The sequence below is a fragment of the Podarcis tiliguerta genome (genome assembly GCF_965153285.1).
Source record: "Podarcis tiliguerta genome assembly, chromosome: 1".
In the NCBI taxonomy this organism is placed as follows: domain Eukaryota; kingdom Metazoa; phylum Chordata; class Lepidosauria; order Squamata; family Lacertidae; genus Podarcis; species Podarcis tiliguerta.
In genome coordinates, this window is record NC_139534.1 from 103497217 (window position 1) to 103517812 (window position 20596).

Here is a 20596-nt window from a genome sequence, read left to right on the forward strand (position 1 = left end):
GGAAGTTTCATTTAGGCCTGTAGACTGCATAAATAATTACCAAAGAAAGTTAGAATTAAAAAAAAAAAAAATCTCAGCATTTTTGGAGCTGTTTGAAGAGTAAAATGCCATATTATGTCAGTACACAGCATGCAGCAGCAACTCCCATCAATTAGAAAGCTGTTTTCTTTTTCACCAGTGATAGGAAATGTTTTATTTAAAATCACACAGGGAGCTAAAATCAAAAACATAAATCACCTGCTATAGGCAAGTACTATCATTTTCAGCCTCAGGCCTCTGGGCCAAATGCAGCCCCCACCCCCAGACTTTCTGACTGGGCCTCAGGCCTATAGGCCACCCCTCTGCTCCCAGGGCTGCAGCCTTCACTAGCCCTGCTTTGCACCCAAGGTTTTTTTGCCTGGTTGGAATATATCTTTCTATGCATGTGTAGAAAAGTAGCCTACTGTAAGAAAGTAAAACAAACATTTGTTTCTCCGCCTACTTTTGCTCCCGATCCCACCCACTTCTGGCATGTGGCCCCTAGAAGGTTTCTCGGAAGGAAATGTGGCCCTCAGACTGGAAAAGGTCGCACCCTAGGTGTAGGATATCAGGCAGAGCTAACGCTGGGTGATTCTGAGCTTTGGAATCAGAGCCAAGATTTAGAAAAGATAAAGAAACAACTGAGGGGAAAAGCAGCTGAATCACGGAAAGGATAAAAGTCAGAAAAAAATCAGGGCTGGGTCATGAGTCTGAGGTGAGTCAGGTCCAGAAACTCTAGCTGGCCTGCCCATGAGGCGAGATGATCTGGTCACCTCAGCTGATCTGGGCTTCTCTGCCACCGTTCACCGCCGCCTCCTCTTGCACCCAGCTGCCTCCTTTGCAATTATTGTTCTCAATGACCACTTATAGAGCAGCAGATAACTGGGTTAAATTAATGGAGGAATTACGGTATATCTGTTAAGAACTAAGAAAAACTTTCTCATAGGCTCAACATACAGAGGCTTTTAAAAAAGGAAACAAATGGTCTAGAATTTGTATAACTGGGTTTAGAAGAAGAAGAAGCATAGCTGTCAACTTTTCCCTTTTCTTGCAAGGTATCCTATTCGGAATAAAGGAATTTCCCTTAAAAAAAGGGAAACGTTGACAGCTATGAGAAGAAGACAAACTCTATAACAGATTATCAGTTATTTCTCTTAAGTTTCATACAAAAGAACAGTCCAAATAATATTTATCGGAATTTTTTTTCTAACTCTAACAGTGAATCTTAAACACTGCTTACTCAGAAGCAAGTCCCACTTTGTTCAATATGTCTCTTTAGGATTTCAGCCTGAAAAATCTTAGTAAGATCACTGGGAAATAATTGAAATAGTTTTAAAATATTTATACTGTCAAGTCTTTTCCTAGCTGGAGTCAAAGTTAGCCATCATTCCAAATGCATTTGCTCTGTCTGATTAAAATAGACACAGAAGCCACAGAACCAATCTCCTTCATTTCCGTGCCTTTGTAGCAGGCCGAGAAATATTTCATAGCGCTGAAAAAGCTTCAAATTAAGAATGAATTCTCTAGTCGGTGCAGAATACCCAAATCCGAAATGAGTACAATAGAATGAATATTAACCTCAGCCTTGCAAAGGAATAACAAGCCTATTCAGATCCAAGCTAACTATTTAAGCCTTTTATTGAAAGATATTGAAAGAAACAAAAACGGGATGTTTCATGCCCCACAGGAGTAGGGTATAATTACAAGGAAGTGTCAATTATTTCCCAGTAGTGCTACATATCATGACAAGAAAGTGAGCGTTATTAAAGGCTTTCCCTGCCTTCCAGTGCTTTTCGTTAGCTGTACTGTATCTGGTTCTCAGACTCCTCCCGGTAGCCATGAGACGAGGAGGAAATGCCCTTTTCGCACATCTAAAAGTCACTCATCCTTGCTTGGGCTTGTTCATTCAGCTGCCCTTGAGCAGCAAAAGAAGCGAGGGAAAGTAGAGAGCCAATCAATCAGAATCTGTCGCACTTGATAGAAAGTCTAATCTCTGACACCTTAAGCTCAGGGGGAATAAAACTGCATTGTCTGTCTGGCGTTATTAATCCATTCTTGAGAGTACCGTTGACTTCTAAGAAAAATATAAACAACCTGAATAGGTGAAAGGAAAGGTGCACATTCTATGATCCAGTTTTCAAAAATATTCATAACAACACTGTCGCCCTTAATATGCACAACCCTATTCATCTGTGCAGCCTGATCACATGGAGCTTAAATGTGTGTAAAGAACTGGACGCATCCTTGTCCTGTCCCCTACATGCCAGATATGCCACCTACCACAGATGTCTGAAGGGAACTTCTAATCATGTTCAGCTGACATTGCAGGGTTGCCAACCATGAGGAAGCATCTAACAATTAACTGAACATGATCAGAAGCCCTCTTCAGACTTGCATGTGGACGGTGAGGGGATGTGGGACTTACCCAGCATGCAGGGGAAATTGGGGGTATGCATTCCTAGCCCTCCATCCACATTTACCCCTTGCATGATCAGCTGAATTCCTGAGAGCTAATGTGAGACTGAGGACACTTCAGAGGCACCACCTTCTCCAGAGGATTAAGGGAGCCTGACGCAACATCACGCAATGCCACATGATACTGCAAGGAGCCCAGAGGCAGAGCTGAATGCCCTCTGAAAAGTGAAGGGTCCCAACACCCTCAAAAAATGCATGGGGGGGCGGACTGCCTCAGCCCCTAGCCTATGGGATGCTTACAGACTATAGCTTTTTTGTGGTGATATTCAATCACATCCCGGGAAATCCAAGTTTCTCAATTTACCCACTTCCCCAAAAGATGGGACTTCTTGCTATAAGGAGAGTGACGGAGAAACGCACTGGAAAATGTGAGATGACGCTCACTTTGACAAAAGGCCATCACACCAACCTGCTAATAAATCGGAATAAAGGTAAAGGTACCCCTGCCCGTACGGGCCAGTCTTGACAGACTCTAGGGTTGTGCGCCCATCTCACTTAAGAGGCCGGGGGCCAGCGCTGTCCGAAGACATTTCCGGGTCACGTGGCCAGTGTGACATCGCTGCTCTGGCGAGCCAGAGCCGCACACGGAAACGCTGTTTACCTTCCCGCTAGTAAGCGGTCCCTATTTATCTACTTGCACCCGAGAGTGCTTTCGAACTGCTAGGTTGGCGGGCGCTGGGACCGAACAACGGGAGCGCACCCCGCCGCGGGGATTCGAACCGCCGACCTTTCGATCAGCAAGCCCTAGGCGCTGAGGCTTTTACCCACAGCGCCACCCGCGTCCCTATAAATCAGAATGAATGTTCATTAAATGTCATCTAATCAGGTTGAACACTTAACAAGGAGCACTAAGAAAAGACTAGTGAAAGCCACTTGAACCATGATGTGTTTCACAACATATCTTCTCTTAAGGTATGCATTTTGAAACAAATTTTATCTTGAGATATACAGTTTTAAAAAATGCATTCTGATGCAGCTTTGTGCCAAAAACTGCACTGCAGCCTTTAGAAGCTAAAATCACATATGTTTAAAAAGTGTGGCGATGGTTCATTCCCAGCAAAAGTTGCTTTTGTCACAAATAAATTTTTGCTGGATCAGAGGCCTATAATTCTTCAGAGCTGTCTGTTTAAAATAGCAATATTGACCTTCCTCGCAGTTCTTTATCAGTCAGAAAGCACCGTAAATTTCAGTTTGGGCTTTTCATCACCCCAGGCAGTGCTTATTTGGCAGGTTTAGGTCACTATGGACTGTGAGAATTTCACTGGGAATGCTGCAGCCATGTAAAAGGACAAATACGCAATAAAGAGCAGGATTCACAATTGAGAAAGAATGTTTTTGCAGAGCCAGGTAATCATGTAACTCTATTCTTAAAGTTTCCCTGGACTTTCCAAAATCTGGAATGAAAGAGTAAAACTGTACAACAGTCACAGTGCCAATTTTAGCATTCCCATTAATTAACTGTTTCTTAGGTCCAGATTTCACATGATACAGGCATTCCACAATGGGTTCTCCTGGCTAAAAACGAAATAAAGGTAGTTATGTTGCATGAATTCAATCAGAACAATGGCACTAGGGTGAGTCATTGTGCAACCCTCCTCCCCACACTCCCCTCCTGAATCACTCATCCTTACTCAGAGAATACCACTGAAATAAATGGGCAGTTACTGGTGATGGCTGCTGTCTGCCAGCAGGTAGCTTATTTGTTTATTTATAATATATTAAAACCATCCTTTGTTCCAAGGTGGTGTACAGAGGTGTGGATAAAATTAGCAGAGCAGAGCAATGCAGTCTTAAACCAACATATAAACAAAGCAAAATACAGCTAGTCGAAAAGCTAGAAACAATGTAACACACAATTCCACACACACCCTCAAAACAATAATTCTACACTCTAAATTGGTTGGGAAAGAAATGCCTCAGAAATGCATGTAATATAGACATGAGAGATGGGGCTCCCTAGGAAAGGCATTCTAAATTTGGGGCATAGCTGTCAACTTTTCCCTTTTCTTGCGAGGAATCCTATTTGGAATAAGGGAATGTCCCTTAAAAAAGGGAAAAGTTGACAGCTATGATTTGGGGTGCCACCACAGAAAAGAAGGGGGCTCAGAATAAACACCGTCTCTCCCCCTCCCCCTCCCCAAATCTGTTGCCATCTTATAATTGTTGACTTAACATCCCCACCCTTCCCTGTTCATATACTGTGACATTTTGAAGACACATCCAAGCAATTCAGATGTCATGTCTTGCCATTATTCACCTAAAAACCAGCTCAGCATCAAACACTTAATTAGTTTTCATCCGGGACAAAAATTATTCTAGCAATTTTCCTTTTCTTCAGAAATGAGCACTAAGAATAAAACAGTTGCCTCGCTTTGCCCTTGCTTAACATACTGTGACATTTCAATTACAGAGAATTTTTTCACCACATTCTTGCTCCCTTCATTCTGTAATCAGTTCTTATCCTACAGCATTCAGGCGCCCTGTAAAGCAGAGTAGATTATTGGAGCAGAAGTGTCTGCGGCAAGTATAACTATTCCAATAAATAGCTTCCCGCTGTGGGTGTGATAACTGTCCTCCAGAGTCTCACGAAAGGAAAATGACAGCTGGTAAGCAGTTCATTAATCCTGAACATTGAACATTTCAGATGTTCCATCGAGGCATGGGCAGCGCAGAAGCCTCAGACAGAATTCCGTTTTCATGTCGGCTTCCCTGCCTCAAGTAGCAAATTTCCACAGAAAATCCATTATGGATTTGCATGGCAGTTCATTCAATATTACAAATTGCTGAACGCAGCCAAAGGCGCTGGGGTGTTTATACACCTGTTCACAGGTGAACTGGGCCATAGTCCTTATGATCTTAAGGCTGCATAAGCAGTTCTAGCCCACGTGCTGTTTACCGCGAGCACAATGAAGATGGGCTTTTTGTGTTAAAGAGTTACAATGCTACAAGAATGCGGGTGGTTTGGTACCCGAGCATGCACATTCTGTTCACAAGAGGTTAAAAAAGTTTAAAATATACAGAAAACGCAGAAGAAGAAAAATTGATCTATCCTTATTACATAATATGGGTTAGTGCAAATGCGATTCATAAATTGGGTCTAGTTGAAAGTGTTGTGGATTTTGAATCTCTAGAAGAAATTTGAAATTAGGATTCAGAAGGGACAAAATTAGGGCATACAGAAGTAAGCTTGATTCGGACGTAACAATAAGCTTGCGTTGTCTCAAGAGGCAAGTGTTTGAGCCTCACGTGCACCCACTTTTATTGGCCAAATACCAGGTAGCAGATGGCTCTTCGGGCACAACACATATTTCCCATCCCTGCATTCTCCAATGTGGCCAATCAGTGAAAGATCTGATAGGTGCATGTGCACACTTGAGAGCCAGTGTGGTGTAGTGGTTAAGAGCAGTAGACTCGTAATCTGGGGAACCGGGTTCGCGTCTCTGCTCCTCTGCATGCAGCTGCTGGGTGATCTTGGGCTAGTCACACTTTTCTGAAGTCTCTCAGCCCCACTCACCTCACAGAGTGTTTGTTGTGGGGGAGGAAGGGAAAGGAGAATCTTAGCCGCTTTGAGATTCCTTCAGGCAGTGATAAAGCGTGATATCAAATCCAAACTCCTCCTCTTCTTCTTCTTCTTCTTCTTCTACAAGGTGTGATGCAATCTGGAGCGCTGCTCTCCTTTCCTTCTGCACCATCCCACAAATCCTAGATCCGCACACACCCCTCCTCAAAGTTTGCTCCAGCCTCCCTTCCAGGATACCACCACACCACCTGAACCTTATCCTAACACTTGTGTGAAAATATGAGTGGGGTACAAACTGCAGAGAAAAGAATGGGAGGTTGGGGGGGGATTGATATCTAGAATTAGGTAGCTGATGTCAATCATACTCAATATTTACTTGAGTCATGTCATTTTAAAATGAAACATTCTGTATAAAATATTTCCCTATACAGACAGCAATACAGCATTAGTGGGAGTTTAGTCAGTTCAGAGCTTAAAAATATTTCAAAATCCTGTGACTATATATAGATGACTTTAAAAGCTCCCGTGAAGTTAAAATATCTGTTCTAGTACTTGTGATTTGTACTGGAAACTGGAAAGATAGTGCCCTCTGGTGAAATACCGACTTGGAATCCTTCATTTTTAAAAACAAGTTTTTAGTTGATCTGCGTATTTTAAGAATAAGTTTGATTTAGCGTGGACCAGTGAAAGGCTCTTTATGAACCTTTCTCTATCTCATATATGGTCCCTCCAGTTTCTGAGGAAGGAGGTGTCATGTGCACTGCAACATTCTGCAACATATCATTGAAACAATAACAGTGGATTAGTAGTGGATTTATACTGGACTGTCCACAGAACGTTCCATTTTATTAGTTACTCTGCAATGCTTCCCCAGTGTTCTTGCATTATGCTGTCTGAAAGAGAACACCTGCACTCTAGTGCAACAAAAGCAGGACAAAAAATGAAGTGGAACATTCATGATTTAGAAAGATGGAGGTTGCAGGACAAGCACTAAATGGAAATAAACAGTATGTCCATCTCAAAACTTCTGCAGGTTCTCAAAACTTCTGGAAGAGAGATTTCTGTATAACTGCCCCGATACTATCATGAGCACAAATCATGATGAACACACAGTTTTTTAAAAAAAGGATTTCTGGTAAAACATATTTAAAAGGCCCAATTTCCTACCAAAACCCAACATAAAATTACAATAACTTCAAAATTGCTTAATCAAACACTGATCTGTTTCATCCATGCAATTGTAAAAATGCAAGAGCTGTGCAAGTAAAACCCTGTGGTTTCAGGCTCGTTAGGTACCTGCTCTCAAGTGGCATGCAAAAATTAATTAACAGGAAGAGCAATTAAGTAAGGATGGGGAAGGTAGAATATGACAACTGCCAAACCCTGAGCTCTGCTATACTTGTGTCAACCATAACAGAAGTGGGAAGTGCAGCTGGTTGCTGGCTGTCTGGCTGGGAAAGAAGCTTCAGGGTTGGCATATTTTCCTCTCAACCCCAGAGGGATGTGAGGAAATTTGTATTTTTATCTATTTAAAAGATTTCAAGCAAAAAAGCACACCTAGTATTCAGGGGATACGGCTAAGGAACCCAAACCTAACATGACCTGCCACCAACATATCTCTTCTCCCCTCCTCTGAGTGTGGAGAAGGGATAACTTCCATGGATGCAACCAGGAGGTCTCCATGGGCCGACCACCTGTTCTGCCTGCAAATCTCCTTCTCTGCATACAGCAGGTGAGGGGAACCTTTGGCTTTTGTGCTGGTCCCATGGGTTACCTGAGAGGCAAGGTCCAAGTCTGGTCCATGCTCAAAGGTGCAACGTGGAAGCAGTCCGTAGTAGCTGAAGCTCGGTGCAGGGCAGGGAGCCGGGTGAAGTCAGGAACAGGCTTGCAAGCAGGGAGCCAGAGTGGGTTAGCCCTCAGGCAGGAAAGCAGGACAGGGTTCAGGCAGGAACTAGCAACCAACAATGTTGCTCCCGCAGACTGGGGCTGGTCGGCTTTTATCTGCCTCGAGGCATGGGGCAGCCCCAATCCTCTGGTGACTCGCCTCTCCTGGCCTGGAAGTGAGCACTCCTCCTGCGGGAACTTAGTTCCCTCCACCTCTCTGCCCTGAGCCTCTGCAGCTCAGGAGAGGCTGGAGGGTTACCGGACCCAGAGGCAACCTCAGCTTCCTCTGACGGGGCTGAGAGTGGAGCACCTGCAGGCAATGGGTCCTCCATTGAGAGCAGACTCAGCTGATGCCTGTACCTGAGGATCCAGCACAGGTGGGGATCCTTCAGGCTCAAGCCCCAGCCCTGGCTCAGCTGGTTCTGGAGGCAGGGAATCCTGGGCAGGCTGGGATTCCTCAGGTTCAGCATCCGAGTCTAAATCCCAGGCCATCACAGCTTTCCTGTTGTTCTTTGACTACACCTCCCATCATCTCTTGCCATTGGCCAGGCTTGCTGGGGCTGATGGGAGTTGTAGTTCAGGCATAGAGGGGACAGTCCCATTGACCTATAGATCCTATGGTTCTTGGGATGCCCTCTGGATGATTCCATGGGATCAATAACTGGTTCCAAATTTTAAATTCTTAGTAAAAATTGCTACTTTCAAAGTTGCCCCCCCTCAGAACTGGAAGTTGTCATCATTAGAGGAAAGGATAATTAAATTAGCCAAAGTAAAAATTATATCTAATAATACTTATTTTCTTGTGCTATGTGGAGCATGATTTTATTCTTTCGGTGGGCGAACATTTCCTTTCATGCAATGCTGAAACCAAAGCCTCATCATACGTTTACAAGCTTCTATGAGTTTTGCTTTTTGCCTCCAGCCATCTTTGTAGAAAGTGTGTTTTATGTAAGATGTAAAACAGGTTGTAAATTTTTAATAATGTAGCTACATGGTTCAATCCATATCCAAGAAATATGACGTTCAATTTATGGTTGGCTGTCTTTTTTAAATTTTGTAGCCAAGAATGCACACAAAATATTAAACTACAGAGGACACCAAAAACCTGCCTTGGCAGAACACCATTAACTTTTGTGTTTATTACAAGTGCAATACTTTACATTTCTCCCTGTTAAAATTCATCTTGTTTGTTTTGGCCCAGTTCTCTAATCTGTCAAGGTCATTTTGAAGTGTGATCCTGTCCTCTGGGGTGTTAGCCACCCCTCCCAGTTTGGTGTCATCTGCAAATTTGATCAGGATGCCCTTGAGTCCATCATCCAAGTCGTTGATAAAGATGTTGAATAAGACCAGGCCCAAGACAGAACCCTGTAGCACCCCACTAGTCACTCTTCTCCAGGATGAAGAGGAACCATTGATGAGCACTGTTGTGACGTGGGGTTTGTGATTTCAGCTCTCTTGACATAATCTGCTGGAGACAGTTCTCTAGTAACACTTCTTTATTACAGCAAACAAGACTCAAGACTGAGGAGGGGAAAGCTACATTTATAGGGACAGGGGACTAGCTAGAAAGGATACATTTTGGAGGGAACAATATCAGGCAATCACAGTCCTGCCTTTTGGAGGAAACCAATAAGACAGAGGATCCAAATACAGCAGTTTAAATGAACCAATAGTAGCTGTACCCCCTGAAACCAAAAGGCAGTTACTTTACCCTAATGCAAATATAGACAATAATAATACAGATATAAAATCCTTTGACTCAATACACAACACCCCTTCCCCCCTAGTGAGCACAGCAGACGTAATCTCTCAGGTACTGTGGGGCCCTACAACTTCTACTTGATCTCCTGACAACAGGCGTTGCCGGTTCTGGATTGGGTGTTACCTGTGGTAGAGGGGCTGCTATAGGGGTTTCCTCAGGAACAGATGGAGTCCCAGACATCTCAGGGTTCCCTACCTGTACCTCGTCATCATGAGGACTAGCAGACCCTGGTTCATTTGCTGAAGCCCCTGGTGACTGCACCTCTGGGCCATTTTCACTCTGGTCTTGCAGCTCTGCGTCGTTAGCCAGGGATGAATTATCTGACTCCTCCCTGCTGAGCGCCCTGCGCCTCAGCTGATCTATATGTCTCTTCCAAACTTGCCCATTTTCCAAGGTTACATAATAGGACACAGGTCCACTAGCCCGGGTGACCACACCAGCCACCCACCGCGAACCTCGTGAATAGTTCCTCACCCAGACCAGATCTTCAGGGGCGAGATACCTTGTTGTGTCAGTCTCAGCCTGGGGGTTTGCTCTTGAATTATGGTTTGGCATTTTATCCGGGTGGACATAATCCAGCACCGTTACCAGTCTTCTACCCAAGAGCAGCTCAGCTGGCGACTTGCCCGTCGCAGTACACGGCGTCGCATGCTGCAAAAATAACATTCGCGCGATGCGAGCTGACCAGTTACCCTCCATTAAGCGCGCAATGGATTCTTTGGCTGTTCTTACCATGCGCTCAACCTGCCCATTGGAGGATGGGTGAAAGGGCGCGGATGTGACCCCTCTTATGAAGTTATCAGCCAAGAATGCCCTGAATTCTTGGGATACAAAAGCTGCCCCATTATCTGATACAATGGTCTCAGGTAACCCGTGGGTTGCAAACAGCTGCCTCAACACCTTGATTACGGCAGCTGATGCCATGCTAGGGACCATCGCCACTTCTAACCATTTGGAATATGCATCGACGACAACCAAAAAGACCTTCCCCTGGAATGGCCCAGCAAAATCTAAGTGCAGCCGGCTCCAGGGAGATCTGGACTGCTCCCACCAGTGAACTGGTGCTCTGGCCACTTCTGGCCGCACCTCTTGGCATGCCTTACATGTTCGTACCCATTGTTCTATGTTCTGGTCCATTCCAGGCCACCACACATAACATCGGGCTAGCGACTTCATCCTGACCATTCCCGGGTGTCCCATGTGAAGCGTCTCAAGCACCCTGTTTCTCAGTGGTGCTGGGATGATCACCCTATCTCCCCACAGGAGACAACCCTTATGCATGGACAACTCGTGCTGCCTTGTCGCATAAGGCCTGAATTTGTCTTCATGCGGACCACCTGGCCACCCCCTCCCCACCCAAGTGAGCACACGGGAGAGAACAGCATCTTTCCTCGTTTTCTCAGCTATATCAGTAGCCGTTACAGGAGCCCCCGGAAGTGTTTCCAGCATCATTATGTGCTCCGCTGGAGCGGGATCCTCATTGCTCCCGCCAGGAAGGGGCAATCGACTCAGCGCATCAGCGTGGCACAACCGTTTCCCCGGCACATGGGTCAAGGTGTACTGGAACCCGTTCAGGAATATAGACCAACGCAACATTCTGGGGGAGAGAATTTGTGGCGTTTGTTTGTTCGGGTTGAACAACCCTAACAGTGGTTTGTGGTCCGTTTCAATGGAGAAATGGCGACCGTACACATAATCATGGAACTTTTTGATTCCTGCCACAATTGCAAGCGCCTCTTTGTCAATTTGAGCATAGTTGCGCTCCGTGGGCGACAACGTACGGGAATAGAAAGAGATGGGCTTTTCCGACCCATCCAGTTCCCTATGACTCAGCACCGCCCCCAGGCCGTATTGAGAGGCATCACATGCCAGGACCAGCGGCTTTGACTCATCATAATGAGCAAGGACGCTCCCGCTACTCAGCATTCTTCGCAAGGAGTCAAAAGCCTTCTGCTGCCCCTGCCCCCATCGCCACACATTCTTTTTCTGCAACAGTCTATGTAATGGTTCAGCTACCGAAGCTTTATGGGGTAAGAACGAATGATAAAAGTTAATAAGTCCCAGGAATGACTGCAACTCCGTCTTGTTCTGTGGTCGTGGTGCCTCGATGATGGCCTTAATCTTAGCATCTGTGGGGTGGATGCCTGATGCATCAATTTTAAACCCCAAGAAATCCACAGCTGGCACCCCAAAACTGCATTTTTCCTTTTTCAGTTGCAACCCCACCTCCTTGAACTTGAGCAACACTGCACGGACACGCGCAACCAGTTCCTGTGGGTCTTTTCCAGCAATCAAAACGTCATCAAAAAATGGCAAGACCCCCGGCAGACCTCTTAACAGGCGTTCCATGAGCCCTTGAAAAATCCCTGGGGCCACACAAACTCCAAATTGTAATCTGTTAACTCTGAACGCCCCTTTATGTGTGACAATAGTCTGTGCTTCCGCTGATTGTGGGGTTACTGGCAGCTGTTGGTAGGCTTGTGCCAGGTCAATTTTGGCAAACACCTTGCCCCCAGCCAGTTTAGCCAACAGATGTGATACGACTGGAATGGGGTATGAGTTTCCCCTGAGTGCCTTATTGATAGTACATTTGTAATCTGCACAGATCCTGACTTCCCCATTTGCTTTAAGGGGCGTGACGATTGGAGTCTCCCACTTAGCAGAGTCCACGGGTGAGAGAACTCCCTGCTTGACCAATTTATCCAGCTCTGCTTCGATCTTGGGTTGCAGTGCAAATGGCACTCGCCTTGGTTTGAGTCGGATTGGGGCCACCCCAGGGTCCAACTCGAAGTCAACTGGGGGCCCTTTATAACAACCCAGTTTTCCATTAAAGAGACCAGCAAACTCTTTGCATAATGCCTCGCTCATCTCAGGGCAGGTTTGGATTGAATTAAGCCCTGATATACTCAGTCCCAGGGCGGGGAACCAGTCAGTGCCCAGGAGACTGGGGCGACTGCCCTTCGCAATCACCAGTTTGAGTACAGCCTGTTTGTCCCGGAACTGAACTCTCACGGCACACATTCCCATAACATGGATGCGGCCCGCTGAGTATGACTGCAAGGTTGCCGGGAAGGGCTCCAGAGGGGGCAACTTACCCCTGGGGAAGAATGTCCTCGCGGTCTGGTCCGACACGATAGTGAATCCAGATCCGGAGTCCACCTCCATGTCGCACTGCTGACCCTCAATCTTCACCTTGACGTGTGCCTTGCCTTGCGCTGGGAACTGCACGACCCTCCCGTTGATCTCCGTTACATAGTGGCAGTCCTTTAGAAAATGGGTTGCTGTGGGCGGTCTGCGATGCTCCAGTCTAGGTGTTCCTGTCGCTCCCAACGCCGCCGATCTACAGACCCTGGCGATGTGACCTGTCTTCCCGCACGTCCGGCACATAGCATCCCGGAAACGACAACTCTTCCGCTCATGGTTTCCGCCACAACCTGGACACCTGCCTCGGTGATCTTTGTGCACTGTGCAGGCCTGACGCACTGACTCGACCCCACGGACTGGGCTCTGGCTCGGAGTAGCCTCTAGCTCGTCCATGGCATGCGCAACTTCTATCTGTGGCTTAGGGGCCTTGCGACTGGCATCAAGCTCCTCTCTTTCATAATTCTCCGTGGCGGTGGCCTCCTTCAAGGCTGAAGCAAGGGTAACCTCTTCTTTAGCCACGATGCGTCTTCTGGCTTTCTTGCTGCTCAGACCACCGATAAACCGATCCAGGAGAGTCTCTTCCAGATTTTGGAAGTCGCAGTGCTGAGCGAGCTTCCGCAGTTCAGCTAGAAATGCAGATACAGACTCCCCAGCACGCTGCTGCCTCTCATGAAACTCCATCCGCCGGGCCATCTTGGTCTCAGTAGGCGCCAAATGGCTTGTTAGGCAGGCAAGAATATCTTTGAGAGATGTCTCACTTAGCTTCGCTGGAGCAAGCAATGCCTTGGCCAGCTTGAAGGTCTCAGGCCCACAGTAGCTCAGGAATGTGGCCCTTCTTTTGCTGGCATCGGTGATCCCTTGAGCCACTGCGAAGAACTCGAAGCGTTCGACGTAGTCTTCCCACGTGTGGGGCTCTGATGGCTGGAAGGGCTCCAATACCCTTGGACTCTCCATTGTCCTGTGGCAGGGTCGTCTTCTCAGCTGGCCAGTGAGTCTTGTTCTTAGCTGCAATCCGGACTCTGAGGCAGGGCTGCGTTTAACCGCTCCTCAGCATTCCGGATCCCACCTTCGTCGCCAGTTGTTGTGACGTGGGGTTTGTGATTTCAGCTCTCTTGACATAATCTGCTGGAGACAGTTCTCTAGTAACACTTCTTTATTACAGCAAACAAGACTCAAGACTGAGGAGGGGAAAGCTACATTTATAGGGACAGGGGACTAGCTAGAAAGGATACATTTTGGAGGGAACAATATCAGGCAATCACAGTCCTGCCTTTTGGAGGAAACCAATAAGACAGAGGATCCAAATACAGCAGTTTAAATGAACCAATAGTAGCTGTACCCCCTGAAACCAAAAGGCAGTTACTTTACCCTAATGCAAATATAGACAATAATAATACAGATATAAAATCCTTTGACTCAATACACAACAAGCACCCTTTGGGTCCGGTCAGTCAGCCAGTTACAAATCCACTGAGTGGTAGCATAGTCAAGACTGCATTTTACCAGCTTCTTTACAAGAATATCATGGGGCACCTTGTCAAATGCCTTGCTGAAATCAAGGTAGACTACATCCACTGCGTTCCCTTCATCTACCAGGCTTGTAATTCTGTCAAAAAACGAGATCAGGTTAGTCTGACATGACTTATTTGTATAATTTCTCCCCAACAAATCAAAATTAAAGATCAATAAAGACTTCTTGCATATAATTATATATATATTCATACATGCAAGAAAAGCAGAAGATAAATAACCATTTCCAGGGACAAGGACAGGGACTGGAACTGCATTTTATTTCTTGATATAGGTCACACAGTCAACTTGTTATGTACTGAAGTTCTCACCCTGGGCCAGCAGGGGGATATTGTAGATAGTTATGCAAATAAGGGATCGAAAGTGACGTTCAGTGATTGGATAGTTTTAGAAAGTTGTTACAATTATGTTGCACTGGAGCTCTATATAAGCAGGCTGACTGAACCCTTCAATTCCGTTCTGTTCTGGCCTCTGAATAAACAAGAGCTGTTTGAAGAATCGCTGTGTCGTCTGATATGTTCACCCACAACTTAACACAACTCTTGCTATTGGTTGGCCTTTATATATTCTAAACAAATAAATTTGCTGAGCAGCTTCAAGACTGTGCACATGTTAATGTTTGCCATGTGAAGGCCACTTTATCTTTTTTTTTCTAGAGATGTCTTCTGTGTGGTGACATTTTTACTACACACAATAAATGTTGGAATCCTGGAAGCCAAGACCCAAGTTTGGGACAGGTACTTTTTGGTGAGAGAACCCCAGCAGAGATTTAACATTACAAAACTTGCAGCAAAGAAACACATGGAAATATCGGCTGGAAAACCCTTAAAATGTGCCCTTCCAGTGAGTCCCAAAATGTCCTCTTTTAAAAGTTTTTTTCTGAAGCTTTCCCACACTGCTAGCACAGATAGACCACACATTTGCTAAGTCATAAAGTGGTTTACTTACAAAACTCTTCCAAAGTCAAATTCATGTGCTTTTCCATACGCACAGGTAGTCAAAATGTTGCTTTGTTACAAAAGGTAAAAGTTTATAAATTATTGTTATAGAAAAACACTAGTTTTGAACTCCATTTTGGTCTGAAATAAGAGGCTGGTTAAAGCCATGCACTGCAGCAACCAGCTCGGAGATCCTTACAAACTGAATTCCTCATGTAGAGAGGAATAACAAAGGTTTAGGCTAGGCCTGGAAGGACAGCTTACTCTATGGTTTTAACTCTTTCATACACCAATTAGACTCAAGCCTGCTGGTTACCCTACAATAAGCAGTGATGAGGCTGGTTACCCTACAATAAGCAGTGATGTCCAGCCCCCTGCTATATGCAGCAATTTACAGTGGTTTCTACCTGACAGCTTGAATTTCAACACTTTGCCTGTGCATAGGCAGCATCAAGGAATCTAGTGGCAAAGCTGCTGTTGATTTCTAGGCAAACAAAAACTTTTTTTAAAGACTCTCCTGGCTTACAGCTCAGACATAAAGCAGAAGAGCAGGGTGCATTTATGGTAGAGAAATTTTCAAATGTTGATCATTTAAATGCATTGTTATAAAGGCCAGGGAGGAGGGACAAGTCTGCCAAAAAAAAGTTCTGATTAAACATGCAGAATTGACCTTAAATAATTCATAATCATAATACTGAGCAGACGTGGCTCCAGGCAGTCTTCAACCTTTTCTGCAGGGTGTGGGGAGAAAAGATTTTGCTACTTCACGGTGAACTTTGTGCTTGGCAAATCATAACGGTGTAACAATGAATATTCATTGCAGCCTGGGTGCCCCCCCCCCCATTAAGAACACCACATTTGCCATCTAAAATTAAATTGTCCTTTTATGACTTCACATCCCACTTAAAGAGATTTGCGATACACATACAGATATATTCTGCACATATCCTCCACAACAACTCTAATTAAACTGCTTAGCATAACAATGCAATCACCATTTTAAGGCCTGCTTAGACTCTCAGGTAAACAACTGCTGTAGAGATCAGGCAACAATCAGAGTACTTTAAGTGACTGCTTCGTAAGTCAGGTGAGGTAGGAGGGCCTCTCTTCTGCAGATTACGCTCTTTGAACTCATAGTACCTGGATTGCCTACGGCTGGCAATTCCCACCCCCACCCCATTTTTTCAAGCAGCCTTCATTAAAAAACACAGACTCTCCCTTTGGCTATGTCCATCCCACATTGGACAAGAAAAGGAGAGGCTGCTAGGATGTCACCGAAAAGGTGCTATTTGCAGGATGCTTTTGAAACAAAGGTTGCCAGGGTGATGGGTGGGGGAGGATGCTAGAAGCAGAAGGGGAGTGGTTTTCTTCAAAGGCTGCGGGGAAGGAGGAGGAGGATACAGGGAGAACTCCATCCAGCGCTGGTTGGAGGAGGCTGCACTGAGAGACCAGGGGTCATGACCGGCTGCCACTTTGGACCTGAGCTTGCTGAAGCCATGAGGGGAACAACGAGAGAAGCTCTTGGGGTGTAATGTTCTGCACCCACTCCACTGAAGGCTTCCAGGTGTAAATACAGTGGTTCTCAGGTTAAGTACTTAATTCATTCCAGAGGTCCGTTCTTAACTTGAAACTGTTCTTAACCTGAAGCACCACTTTAGCTAACGGGGCCTCCTGCTGCTGCCGCGCCACCGGAGCACGATTTCTGTTCTCATCCTGAAGCAAAGTTCATAACTACTACTAGTTCTGGGTTAGTGGAGTCTGTGACCTGAAGCGTATGTAACCCGAGGTATCACTGCATGTGTGAATAAGCCACATTTCTATGACACTGCAGACCGCTGGGCCTTGATTTTCTTACGGAAACAGCTCTGGGAGCCCCTAGAATGCTACCGCTCAGCAGAGGTTGGGGGTGGAGTATAACAATATATTTAGAATTATTCAGGAAGTGCACATCTCACATGGTGCAAAATTTAGAGTTGAGTGATGAGGAGGAAGAGGAGGATTTGCCCTCCACCACCTTCTTAACTGAATATAACCCACTGAATAAAAATCATCCAAAGACCAGGATTTGAGTTGCCCAGGAAGGGGTGAGACTATAGCTAAAGAAGGTCGTCTGCAGCTAAAGACTGGGGGCTACATTTTTGTTGCGATTATTTGGCAGGTGAGGTGGTTGAAGACCTGTAACTCCAATACATGTTAGAGCTCCAGATTTGGGGCAGCAGAAGGTGGCCTTCCATTTATTTTTTGCCACATTCTCATATATATAATAAGCCCTTTATGTCAGGGGTGGAGAACCTGTTTCCCCATCCCCCATGTTGTTAGAGCCCAGCTCCCATCAGCCACAGATGGACAGACTGCATGGCCAATGGTTAGGGATGATGCCATTGTAGTCCAGCAACCTCTGGCAGGCCACACGTGCCCCATCCCTGATGGTATACACCCACACCTCATTATGCCTTTGTGCCAATATATTCAGTGATGGGGGCTGTCTTCACACCAATTACTCAATGAAAGGGGCTGAGTCCTATTAGCAAAGTATGGAAAAGGTCACAAAGCAAAAAAATAAGATAAGATTCATTATTCTCTAAAACGGGCTGTTTTCAAAGAAATGCCAAAGTAATGTTAATATTTGCTTTCACTTAAGAGCAATGTACATTCTAGTCATCTAAAAAATGAGATTCCTGATGAATGGGAGAGTCACACAGATCTTCAAAGAAATTATTGATCTCAGAAGAGTGATATGGACATAACATTTTAAATCGAATGCTCCTGTCTATTTGCTTTCCTTTAAACAGGCTGTTGAGTGACACATCAACTTTCCACTTCATGGGAAGTTAATGGCACTTATTATATCTTTCACCCAGAGAAACCTATTACATTACAATAAGACTGGAGTTAAAAGGAAAGGTTACTGCAATTACTACAGTCAAATGCAAAGGTGTTATTAATAAATTAAGACATTCATTATTATAAGATGCCTACTGGGTCGAATAGTCCAAAGAGCATTGTAACCTGATGGCTTAATTAAAAACCTTACTTGCCTTTATAAACAGCCTTGGCTACACAAACGAATGCTTACTGGGCTGGTAACAAATTGGTGACATTAATTTTTGGAGGTACATTTGTCTCAGGGTTCACACATTCATTTTTTTTATTTGGAGATTTAATCTCTGTGTAAACTCTGACACATTTGTTTAGGCCCTCACAATGTGGTGAAAAAGAGGTTCATTCTCGCTGTCATTGAATCTGTGACTGGAAAGTGTAATTGCAATGGAAGTTTATACACTGGGTCACTTTTTATTTACTTTTGCACGTTTTTAATCCAGTGTAATTAATTCCCATTTGCACCTGCTTTGCTGAGCCTGCACTTCTTGGTCAGAATCTCTGTTCCAACACAGTTTTTGCTGCAAATATCCCCAAGGTGCTTTGCTGGTTCTTCTTTCAATCGGAGAGTGGGTTGGCATCAGGTGTCAGCATAAAGAAGCACCTATCAAGGCCCACATCTGAGTGGAGCAGGGGGTACAGCTGGCCCTCAATACCTTCTGCTGTCCCTGCCAATTAAGCTGCTTTCTCCGTGTGTTCCGGTTAATTTGTATTACACAAAGCTCTCATTTTCTTTTTAGGGGGAATAAACTCAATATTGAGAGAGAAATGCAGGTTGCCATAACCCAGCTGAATATTTGACAAATGAATCATCATACTCAGGGTCCAGAATAGACCATTCAATTCACAGATAAAAGCCTGTTTTTGAGAGAGAACAGGCAGGGAAGAAGTAAAACACATATAGATAGATGCCTCTTCAGCTTGTTCCCTCAAAGATGCGTGACCCAGCTGAGCTCAAGTGCGTGGGTTAAAATTGATAGGCTCTAGAATCTAGGCAAGAAAAAAGCATATGCCAGAAAAAGCACATTTTTCCTAAGCTGATGTCAGGAGCAGGAGATGGGGGGAGGTCAGCAATAAAACACCATGGTTTGGTTTCTTTGAATAAAGAGTGATCTTCTTGAGCTCTTCATTAAAAGAAGCCAAAACAGCACAGGCCTAGTGATCACAGCAACTCTTCCCATGAGGTGTTGCCTCAATGGGGCAGTTGCGAGGACTGAAGGTCCCCATCTTCCCACTGCTCTCTAAGGCTTCTCCCCTGGTTCCTTTCCCAGTAATCTGAGACTCCTTTGTCTTGTCTCTCTTTGCTCTACCCTCTTCATTCATCTCTGTGTTCTGGGAGACCAGGGAGGAGGGGAGATGGTCACAGCAAGCGGGAAAGACTTCCATGGCTTCTTCAGCAGCCTGCTTCATCTCTGCCTCTTGACACACACACATTTTGCTTCTGCTGCTGAGCTTGGATTCCCCTCTACCACAGCCTCTTCCTGCTCACTAAACCCTGTTACTTCTTCAGCTCCTGACACCTCCTCTTCCCAGTCTGCTCTCGCTCCTCCCTCTGACCACTTGTCATCGTCCAATCACCAGTCCTCTGGCTCTGAGCATTCTTCCCCTGGGGGGTCCCCAGCTGGAGCTGGTGCCTCCCACCATTCCTTGGCACCCAGTCAGTCCATGGCAGCTGACTTCATTGCAGGCCCATGCTAGGGTTGCTATCTGTCCTATATAATACAGGATTGCCCTGTATTTCAATGTAAAATGCTACGTCCTGTATTGTGACAGTTTGTCTTGTATTTCAGGTCTCTTCTCTCTCTCTCTCTCTCTCTCTCTCTCTCTCTCTCTCTCTCTCTGCCAAGTTAGGGATCTTCTCCAAGTTAGGTAAAGGTAAAGGGACCCCTGACCATTAGGTCCAGTCATGGCCGACTCTGGGGTTGTGGCGCTCATCTCGCTTTATTGGCCAAGGGAGCCAATACAGCTTCCGGGTCATGTGGCCAGCATGACTAAGCCGCTTCTGGCGAACCAGAGGAGCGCACGGAAACATCGTTTACCTTCCCGCCAGAGCGGTACCTATTTATCTACTTGCACTTCGTGCTTTCAAACTACTAGGTTTGCAGGAGCAGGGACTGGGCAACGGGAGCTCACCCTGTCACAGGGATTCGAACCACCAACCTTCTGATCAGCAAGTCCTAGGCTCTGTGGTTTAACCCACAGTGCTACCCGCATCCCTTGTTAGTTTGTTAGTTAGTTAATCCTAGTTAGTTAGTTAGTTAGTTAGTTAGTTAGTTAATCCAAGTTAGGGTTGCCATATTTCAAAAAGTGTAAACCTCTGGTATTAAGGGTCATCTCAAGATGCAGGTCAATGAAGCTGGCCCTCCAGGCTGTCAATGGAAGTTCTATGGCCCATCTGCCTCCACATTTGGGCTTCGGGACAGAATCTTCCACCCAGTCCTCTTA

General features: G+C 45.4%; 1 protein-coding gene across 1 annotated transcript in view; it reads left to right on the plus strand.

The window, feature by feature from the left end:
• The window catches only part of SSTR1 (somatostatin receptor 1), a 172505-nt gene extending 152466 nt beyond the window's left edge, over positions 1-20039 (plus strand). Inside the window, exon 2 of the transcript XR_014514390.1 lies at positions 20021-20039. The gene's annotated coding sequence lies outside the window, so the exon portion shown is untranslated. The remainder of the gene's footprint in view (positions 1-20020) is intronic.
• Positions 20040-20596: the final 557 nt, after the last annotated feature.